Here is a 10,199-nt window from a genome sequence, read left to right on the forward strand (position 1 = left end):
CTGGCCAGAGCCAATCATTAGGTGCCTAATTCGGCATTTGACCAATAGGAAGACGGCCTGGAAGCGAGTGATCCAGGCATGATCACGTGATAAGACCGCCTGGCCCGCAGTAGTATTTTTACCCCAGATCCAAGTCTCCCTCGTGGACAAGTCAAGGGGCATGGTGGGGGTGGATTTTTTTTTTTAAGAAGTTTAGTTTTTCTTTCCCATTTTGAAAAGAAACATTGGACAATGCACAGGACAGAACAAACCAGCTCCTGAACTATGTAGGTAGCATCCTTACATTTTCCAAGGTGGATTATTTTTATATGTAACCTCTAATGAGTGACCATCTTTAAGTATTTTGAAAGATATTCATTCATGCAGCTCTAAAATCACACTTATGTGCAAGATCCTTTTTTTACTAACAAATAAGATGAAAAATCTGCTAACACTCTGGTAAACTCTTCCTAGCAGTGGTGTCAGTGGACCTGTGGACCTGCAAACGGGGGAAAAAGTTTTTTTTTTAAATCAACAAAAGTCTACAGCTGCATTGGATTTTGCAATAATATAGTGAGCTTGAATGGCATGATTAAAAAAAAAGTTAGATTAGAACAGGTAATATGAAGTGATTTGATTCATTTTGGCTCATGCTCATACACTATGGTTTTGAGTCCCAAAGCAGTCTCTGGCTTTCTCAGTGTGATAAGCAGTGCACATACAATACTCCAGCAGTGGTATACAAAAACCCTAGTTCTGGAGTGTTTTGTAAACTTTTTTAGAATTAGTTTTTTAAAGCTACTTTTTGAAAACCCAACAGTTTAGAAATGATTGTGACTCGGAGGCATTTACCATAATCCCACAGATGGGAGTTTGTAACAATTGGCTCCTTAGCCAAGCACAGACATCACGTATCTGAGCCTGCAGTTCAGCAGCTATGCTGTACCATTTGTGGAAATATTAAACACTTCAAATTTAGAAAAGAAAACCAAAATTTTCTGGCAGCAGTGATTTGGCATACTTGGCACACTGACTGCTAAGCAAATAATTAAAACTTGCTTTTCGCTCAGAGAATTTTAAATGTGGTTTATTAACATGTGAGCTGATTAATATTAATATGAGCAATGAAGACAACTACAAGCAGTCCTAAAAGAAATTATACCTGTAGCTCATACTTTCACTTTTTGTCATAATGGCCATGCATAAATATTAATTACAAGCACATGTATGAATTATTAAAGTATAACAGTCGTTAGAACATTTCATATATTGGCAAATAGCTTGGTTCAAGATAAATGATAACAATAGATTTGTCTGTGACTGTCATACCTGCTCTTAAACAATGTCATGGGAGTAATATACTTAAATATCAAAGAAACAAAGCAGGTCTTCCACTCGCTGTCCAGAACACTTTAATAATACATGGAAAAATATAGAATGGACACTAGTGCAATAAAATTGCTGCATTCAGTGGTTGTGCCTCTACTCTCACAATTGTTTGTTATTATTGTGCTATACATTCAGATATCGTTGCATATTGATTTCACTCCTCTTATGGTTGATGGAAATTTCTATATATGTGAAGTGAAGGGCACAAAAAGCTCTTTTGTATAGGGGAAGCAACATCTGTTCTAACGTCAGAAGAGAAACTAGCTGTCACTCTCGCACTAAACACTACGTTACTGAAAAAAAACAAAGCTGGCAACCCATTTACAAGGAAAAAAAGCTAAAGAACAAGACCTCCAAAAGGATGACTGAAAATAATAAAGATCGAAACAGAGCAGCAGATGGGTAACAGCAGTGAGTAACCATTATATCTCATCTCAAGATGAGAATCCAGCATAAATTTGAGGTCTTTCTTTTCTACCAAGGCAAACCAGTCTTGTTAAATGCAGACATCCATTCTCCATTGATGTACAAATAATTACAATAATAATCACATACTTCAATGAATTATGTAGTAGCATTAGCTTTATTTTGTCGCTTGTCTTGTTGTACCATGTGACTAAGCTACATTGTACTGTCAAATTGACGTGCCTGGTTGTGCAATGCGTGGTGATTTTGTGTGTCACCATGGATGAAGTGGTCTGCTAAATAAATTAATAATGATCATAAATTTTGTTGTGTCAGCTGTCAGGCCACAAAATGTGTTTCTTTGGAAAGGCTTTGTAGGCTTTCTATAGTGACTGTATATCATGACTACAAATCAGTCAGCCTCAAAGTGTGGGAGGAAAGAGGCAGAGGGAGGTGGATGATTAAGTATGAATTCATCTTTTGTACAGAGAAAATGTTCACAGTGTGAATACTAGATACATAAGGGTTTAAAGCTCGGCAACTGAAGAATCATTGTGCTCTACATGCTGTACATCTTGACAGACCTGGATCTCTTCAAATTTGATAAGATAGAATTCTGACATACAGTACAAAGGTATAAGAAAATATATACTCAATCCATTATAGAAAAGCCTACCTGTTGCTGTTTATGAAAGGGTTGTTTTTCTATGAGTCAGTGTCAAAGCAAACTATGCCTGTGTTCAGTATTGAGAGGATCTTAGCTTTTTTACTTGTTAAAGAAATAAGGCATTTTAATTTAAAGTTACAAAATCCAGAAAACAAAAAATGCATTTTCAAATTCCATCTGTGAACAATTTTAATTTCAAATATTTTAGGAATTTCAATATGCCTTATGTGAAAGAAAATCTGACTTTGGTTGCTATTCTGTTTTAAACGTTCCTTTCTGTTAACAGTACTCATTATGTACTGTAATATTCCTGTTTGCTTAAAGGTGAAAACATTAATACATCATGGCCTGTATGAAAGAATAACTACCACAAAACACAGATGTCTGAAGCATTTAATGACTTTTGAATACTGTTGTGTATCTTTTAATCTTTCATAAAAAAACATCCCTTAGTGTATGCTTGCTTCTACGATGTCATTATCTGCACTGGAGTCTAGAATTAGGTCATGTTTAAATGATAACTTTAGTTCAGAAATCAACAGAAGAGTTAGAGACACTTTGTTTTGAGTTTTCTTTTGACGTAATGGACATTAAACTTAATGGATACCAGACTAATAGGAAGAAATATGGGGGGGAGAGGGGACAGAACAAATTTCACAGTTGGCACCAGTGATGTATGAAAAAAGATACTGCAATAGTGCAAGTACTTTAAAGAGCATTCTGAAGAAATTTGAGTGGGGGAGCTATTTCAGCGTGCAAGCTGCAAAATTAACATCTACATGTTTGCTATGATTTCTGTCTCTCCTAACCCATTCGTGTTTGTTTTTACTTTGTTCTGGAAACAATTTTGCTTCAGAAAGCATCCCTCAAGATTCATTTGGTGTAAAGAAGGTTAATGAGGTAGTATATTTGTGATACACACCATACAGATCACCGGAATATTTCACATCTTTTTGTGTCATTTTCATGACCATCTGCCAGGGGGTATTCCAAGCTGCGATGAACAGATTAATGGCTCGTATAGTGGCCTGCATGTGCCTGCTTGGTAGATTTCCTGACTTTGGTTGTGTAAGACTTTTTTGTAAAATATATACTTACATATAGAGCATGCAATATCTCTGCTGAGGTTTCTCTTAACACTTTTGTCATCCTGTGAGTGCACTTCTTTGGCAAGTGAGCTGGTCGTACTGTATATAGTAACTGGAAGTCAAGCCCCAGCGGTGTAGAATACTAGAGTCCTGGGAGATGGGCATGAGACAAGGACCACATGGGACTGATATGTATGGCAAAAGGCTAATTTTCTTCCTCACTGTGCTCCCGATGAGCTCTATCTGTCAGACAGGGAACACCATGCAGAGTGATTCCTGAAAAGCAATGAAGCTTTAAATACTTCTCCATGAAGTATGGGAAGCTTCACATCAAACTAACCAAGCACTTAAATAACCCAGAAAGACATTCCTAGTAAGATACACATCCCTTGTCACTGGTTGACAATGCCTGTGCTGTGATAATGAACCATTAATACCTACCTCAGAGTTAATTCTAAAAATTACTAGTGGAGTTGTATCATTATTTGAAAGGCCGCCAATAGGTTACAGAGCAACGTCTGCCATTTTCTCATACTTTTTGTATAAACGTAATGTAGTTTGATTTAAATTTACTTTTTTTCATTCAATCCTATGATACACATGCTTTCACTACACTCTACTACACCTTATTGTTCTTTCACCCGCATATACTGTAGTTCACCAGTATACTGTATCTGTATGGAGCAGTGTAGTGTAACAGGTAAGTCTTTAGCCTCATGACTGGTGGGTTGTGGGTCTACACTACAGATGCCGCTATTGTACATTCAGTGCGGCACTTTATACCAGTTGTTCTAGTCCACCGGGCTATATGAATGGGAGCAGCTTTTGTTAGGGAAAAGCTCTGTGATGGACTAACTTCCCATTCATTGAATGTGGAAATTACGTACCTAGTCTAAGTCTAGAAGCAGAAAAGCACCACAGGTGAACGTGAATCTGAAGAAATTCACTTAAAACACAAATGCTACTGCACCCTGGGTATTTGTTTTTGGAATATTTTGGGATCTTAAATTTAATTAAATTATGACCATTGTTTTTGTACTGTAACTAATTACAGTACTTTAGAACATTGAAAAATTATAATGAAGTAGCAGAGTCCTAATAATTTATGTTTCTTTGAATACTTATTTCCCATTTTTAGGCTAGTGAATCTTCTCGCTCACCTTAACAGTGCTCTGCTGAAGATTCCAAAGAGCCATCTAAAAATTGTTCAGCAAAACAAGCCATTGCTTCCAGAAAGAAAACAAACAAGAGCATTTACCACCTGGTATGTCCATTAATATTCATGCAGGCAAACACAAAGCTATTCTAGCGGCAATTAAAAGTTAACAGGCCATCCATAATTGTAATTAGAATGCCCCACCAATGGTTTGCACATCTTTAGAACTGTGATTCCCTTGAAAGCACATCTCTTCTCGGTTTGAGCAATTTGTTTATAGCTGAGGAAAGATGCCTGTCAGACCATTTCTATTGCTTTGTTTGTTGTTCTGTCTTGTATAAGACTCCAGTTCTACTCTGATTGCATTGTATTTGTTTTTCCAAAGAGGGGGGGGGTGGCTTTGAGGGAAAAGAGGAAACAAAGTAGTTCGGTTGCTCCACTGTTCATGAATTCAAAGTAAAAAAATTAGAACCTCTAGCTTAAGTAGTAATGAGAATCACAAGTGGAATTGCTTGTTCTCTAGTTTTGGTAATCACTTGTAATTTATCTTGGTTGATATATTTTTATGGATGGTCTTGTGTGCTCTTTCACAGGCAGTTTATAATTTTGGTCCTGTACCTCATAGATTAGAATTCTGTTCCATATATTCTTATTTTATGTACTGTATGTGTATTTTTGAAGCACATCAATAAGCAATCTTAGGCTATTGCAATAGCATGCTAAATGCCAGAAATGATGGGTTATTTTCTTTTTACATGGATCTATAAACCTCCCACAAGACAGCTTCCAGCCCTTGGTCTTTCTGTTCTGTAATCATCCGGGATTTAGAGGTGTCTTCAATCTTCAATCAGTGGTTTTAGGTCAAGTTAATCTGAATTCAAATATCAGTAGGTTCTCTTTATTGATTGTGGTCTGGGCTGCAGCAAAGATGAGAAGAACCTTCTGTTTACCCTGATTGGTTCCCTTCTTCATAATGTCAAAGGTACAAGATTGAATTGAATGTGAGTAATTTTAAGACACAGGACAAGTGGAAAGAGTCTGAACAAAAACACTGTAATTGTACCACACAGGAAAAAAAATAAAGATAAAAGGACGAGACCCTTGGATGAGCAATGCGTGTTTTTTTTTAAAGAAGGTGATCAAAATAAAAAAATAACATTTTTGTGAAGAGAGGTCAAACACAAAGGAATAGTTACAAGGAGTGGAAATATACACATAACAAAGGAAAAGGCTCCATTTAGATGTAAAACATTAAAAAGCTGAAATTATTTTTATATACAATCGTGTGATCTAAGGTTATGATATTTTCCATCCTCAGAGACAGGACACTGTCTACAGCTGGAGCCTTTGTCTGTCAGAGGGTGAGAACACACCAAAATCCTCCAGGGTGCTTTATTTGCTCTAGCCAGTGGTGATAAAAAACATATCTTCTCTAGAATACCGTAATGACAATCTAATAGTTTTATGGTGCTATACAAGCTTACAAAATCTTGCACTAGGTGTCCTTGAAGAAACTCATCATTATCTTAATATATGGACCTATTGAGTATCAATGACTTTTCAGTTTACATTAAAACCACAACTGATTCTTTGCATAATCAATACAAAATAACAATTTCTTTACTTCAGATGGAGTAAAATTTGTATTAGGCCTGGGAGAAAGATCAGACAATGGTATCAAGGACAAAGACAGATTCTGTGTGCTCCAGTGTAAGAGGTATATGAAGCACTGAACTGAAGCTCCTGGACCAAAGGTGCTTTTCAACCCTAGGAGAGGAACATTTTCAGAGATGCCTCCTGGCATTTGGAAGTCACCTCAATGCACATGTGAAGAGATACAGCAATCCTGATGAAAGGCAGGAGTTGGAGAGGTATGTGTATAATCTATGTTCATTTCAGAAGCAGCTGGTATAAAGAGTGCAGTAAGCAAGATTCCTTTTTTATCACAGCTGACGCATCCTGTAGTACAGCTGGTAGCTTTCCTTGCATTGTGAATTAATGTAGTATACAGGGTATGAGCATCATGTGCAACGTTCTGAGCTTAATAAAAGGAAATTCTAGAAACCATTGCTGTAAAAAAAAACAAACACCCAGAAGTTCAGGGTGAGTGCACACAAACTAACCAAGTTACAAAGTTGCTCCTTATCAGTATGTCTTTTACCAAAGATAGTGCCCATGTGACTGAAGTCATCTGCACTTTCCCCTTTGCTTTGTGGTCTAAAAATATATTTGTTAATAAAGGTATTTCTGAAATTGCTGGACTATCATCCCTGTCTCCAAAGGTACAGGTAAAAATGGGAGGCATGCTGGAGCAGTAGTTAGCACACTTACCTCACAGCTTCAGGTTGCTGGGTTTGCCTGTCTTTGTGGGGTTGTCTGTGCCCACCTGGGTGTTTGGCAGGTGCTCCAGTTTCCTCCCACCTCTCATAGGGTAGCTAGAGTTCTCTGAAGTCTTGCCAAACGACTGATGTTGCATCCAGGGGAGTCTTGAGCTCTTTGTTCCGCCTTGCCCCCTGTGCTTCCAGGATGGACAGTCTTGCTGCGACCCTCACCAGGATAAGCAGGATCTCCACCTGATTAGTCTTTCACAATAGACCATACTGGGTGCCAACTTTCTAAAAGAAAAATCAAGCACTGTGCTGTCATGGAAAACCATTGCACTCATAGGAACATAAGAAAAGTTACAAACAAGAGAGGGCCATTTATGTCATCTGGCCCATTTTGTAGTTAGTAGTTAACTGAGTCCAGGACCTGATCAAGCCCTTTCTTGAAAATAAAACCAGGGTATCCCCCTCAACATCAACATAGACAGAGAGAAGAGTGAGCAATGCGCGAGACGTCGCCATGGAACAGCGCCATCTTGTAACATGGCTGAACAGTTAGTTCCATACTCCCCAAACCCTTGATTTTAAATGCACTTCCACATTCAGTAGTTTCCATTTGTGTTCTCTGGTCCAAGTTTTAAAGCCCAGTATTTAATTTTGTTTTGATATTTTTTAATTTAATTTGCTGCTTCTACAGAGTTTGCTAATCCTCCTAATTTGGTATTATCTGCATACTTGACTAGTTTATTAACTACACCAGAATCTAGATCATTGATATAAATTAGGAAGAGTGGTGAACCTCGTACAGATCCCTGTGGTGCTCCACTAATTCTGTCAACTCAGTTCAAGCACATGTGGTTCTCTGGATGTCTACACCTTGTAATTTAAGAATGAGTCTTTTATGAGGAAATTTGTCAAAGGCATTCTGTAAATCTGAATACACAATATCATGTGCTTTGTGTACATCCATTACTGTTGCTGCTTGTTCAAAGATCTCTAAATTCAAATAAGGGTTAGCGTTCTCTTTTTGGTCAAAACACTAAATATTTGATAACATCTGTTTGGAGCTACCTGCAGAAGAATGAAGCGTGAATATGAAAGAAAGAAATCTAGAATATGTGAGTTGTCTGTGTATACTATGCGATGGCAGTGAACTTTGTGTCTCCTTCCATATTGGTTCAGGATTTTTCTGAACCTTTCATTTAGGTACTTTTTGTGAAGTTTGGAGGGTGTTGACAGCTGCGCTAATGAGGCAAAAAAGTATTTTTTAATAGCAATGGAGAAAGGCTTTATTGTTATTGTCACGTTGTTGAAATAAAAATATCATTATTTTGTAGCACAGATGCCTTATCAAATAAGCCATGGGGATGGAGACTGTAAATGATATAACTAAAATTGTAGCACTCATCCATGCAAAGAAAGCTTTAGTATATGTTAATTAAACTCTAATTACACTCATTAAAATGGGGAAAGTTGTTTATTTGAATATTGACCCAAGCGGTACTTTTAACTTTTGCAAAACTGCTGCAATTATATGTCAGATTCTCATGGTACACATCCACACAGACAAATTGGATTTCAAGACCCAGAATGCTAGGCTATTAAAATCTCCCCAGAAGGTATAATAAGCCCACTCTTACATCAGTAAATCTGACTGTGGAACTGACTTCATTTAAAAGGAATAAATCCAATATTTAATTAACACAAGTGACTTTGCACCCAAAGCGGTTCAATTTTAATGATTGGGTGTCTTTGTGCCTTTTATGATATCACTTAGCATAACGATCAGAAGAAGGTTGAGTTCATTTATTTCGGCCCATTGATCAACAATGACAAAGCTTTTCAATAAAGAAATGACCTTGGATAAAATTATTACTGTTATTAGCCTTTTGAATTTTTTTGGAAGGAGAAAGCGAATGACTTTCTTGGTCAAAAAAGTTATTTTGTAAAAGGGAACAACAAGAGGATAAGATGTGTAAAATAATTCTAAACCAATGAAAAAAACGCAAAAATTTAAGATCAGTTCATTATGGGTATCAATCAATTCGCTAATCTATTTCTCCTTAATTTGCATTTTATCACTTCAATCACATGACTCATTGCAAGAGGATCAATTAGGCTGCAGAGCTATTTACAGAGATTTGGGTCTGGATTAAGTCATACAGGAGACTTGTCTCCTAGCTGAAGAAAACACAAACCCAGTGGCAATTGGTTTGGCATGAACTGTATCTTTTTTGTTTTCCAGAAACCTCTTGCTTTTATTTCATACAAACCCACTGTCAAGGATGGTGTTCTGAAGTTTTGATTTCATCCCAGCTTTGTTTTAAGTGACTGAAGGCCATGTAATTTTAAATTCTCTTCCTTCAGTTTTGGTCTCTGCTCCCTAAGGGTGCAGTGATGTCCAGAATTCAATCTGCAGAGGAATGGAGTTTTCCATTTCCTATGGGTGGTTTCACTGTGGGAAAGCACAGTTTTCACAGCAAATGGTACTGTTTCTAATACTGTGTAACAGCAGGTTTGAGCAACCAAGTGGTTTAAGTAGTCAAAGTCCTCGCTCTGAGTGCAGATTGAGCCCAGACGTTGCTATTTAAAAACCCGAACCTAGATCACATCACTAGGATGAATAATATGTAGTATGTGCAAGAAAGAAACATTTGAAATGGTTAGGGCTCCTCTTTGGCTCAGCTGAAAAATACTTCATTAAGAATCACAGGCCCTGACTTGCAGTCCTGAAATTGATGTTTCATATGTTGGCGTTGCTCATTTGAAATATGGCAGCACTCTGTACTGTACTTAAGAAAATAACACGTTTGATACATTTATAAAAAACCACACACACAAAAACTCTTTCCAAAAGAGAACTTTCTAAAAAAAAAGTTTGTCATCTTACTTACCTTTTGTGAGGAGTTAATTATTTATCATGTTTGCTGCTGTAGACACAACCTGAACTTGGAGTATGAAAAATGAACTTGTCCTGGGAATATGGGTTTACTTCTGGCAAGCCAGGAAAGAAAGACACCATTCTCCCCTTTGCTTTTCAAAGAACAGTTCACAGCTGCAACATCTCTCTGCATGTAAATAAAGAGAACAAGTTACTTTGAGTCAGTGAAGATTCATAACCGATTTCTCTTTGGTGTAGGTACCTGTGGGAATATGTGTCTAGCTTCTCCAATTTCCATGACTTCAAGCTG

This window comes from Atractosteus spatula, chromosome 3, assembly GCF_055471065.1.
Source record: "Atractosteus spatula isolate fAtrSpa1 chromosome 3, fAtrSpa1.hap1, whole genome shotgun sequence".
NCBI classification, from domain to species: Eukaryota; Metazoa; Chordata; class Actinopteri; order Semionotiformes; family Lepisosteidae; genus Atractosteus; species Atractosteus spatula.